Source organism: Pocillopora damicornis, chromosome 11 (genome assembly GCF_964200805.1).
Source record: "Pocillopora damicornis chromosome 11, jaPocDami1.2, whole genome shotgun sequence".
Classification (NCBI taxonomy): domain Eukaryota; kingdom Metazoa; phylum Cnidaria; class Anthozoa; order Scleractinia; family Pocilloporidae; genus Pocillopora; species Pocillopora damicornis.
In genome coordinates, this window is record NC_142680.1 from 9,684,652 (window position 1) to 9,685,519 (window position 868).

Here is an 868-nt window from a genome sequence, read left to right on the forward strand (position 1 = left end):
CCAGGCTGAAATGGGACCTTGGACATATGTAGTGATTGTTTTTTTCAATGTAACGAAATCACTGAAGCTGGCAGTTGCAAAGGAGAAAAGATTTACATTTGGTCATGTAATCACAACAAAATTCCAGCCCCCTAATCAGGCTGAAATTTCTCATGTAAATCACCTCCTTATTCATTGGTATTTTTTCTGCATTTTTGGCTAATGTGAAGTTTTATATGAAATAATTCATATTTGTACTGCGGTTGTAGATGAAAGTGAAATGTGATCATCGCAGTAAATTTTCCAATTTAAGCAATTAGAAAGAAGAAGCCTGAAAAAAATCAGGGCTTCAACGGGATTCGAACCCGTGACCTCCGCGATATCGGTGCGATGCTCTACCAACTGAGCTATGAAGCCACACATTGGGAGCGAGGTCAATTTATTGAGTTCATATCTTCCCGTGCAGTGAAATGATGTGAAGTTTTATATGAAATAATTCATATTTGTACTGTGGTTGTAGATGAAAGTGAAATGTGATCATCGCAGTAAATTTTCCAATTTAAGCAATTGGAAAGAAGAAGCCTGAAAAAAAAAAAAAAAAAATCAGGGCTTCAACGGGATTCGAACCCGTGACCTCCGCGATACCGGTGCGATGCTCTACCAACTGAGCTATGAAGCCACACATTGGGAGCGAGGTCAATTTATTGATTTCATATCTTCCCGTGCAGTGAAATGAAAATTTACTGCGATGATCACATTTCACTTTCATTTTTGGCTAAGAAAACAAAATTAACTTAAGGGGAAGTAATTTTAGAGAAAGGAGAATGAAATGTTAATTATTTGGCCTTGATATAGAAGACTTTTGCAATTGATGATCAAGCAATATACA

At 37.0% G+C, this 868-nt stretch overlaps 1 non-coding gene across 1 annotated transcript; it reads right to left on the minus strand.

Moving 5' to 3' along the window:
• Window positions 1-323: 323 nt before the first annotated feature.
• On the minus strand, window positions 324-396 carry Trnai-gau (transfer RNA isoleucine (anticodon GAU)). The gene has a single exon. It is a non-coding gene; the product is annotated as a tRNA-Ile (tRNA).
• Between the last annotated feature and the right edge of the window lie 472 nt (window positions 397-868).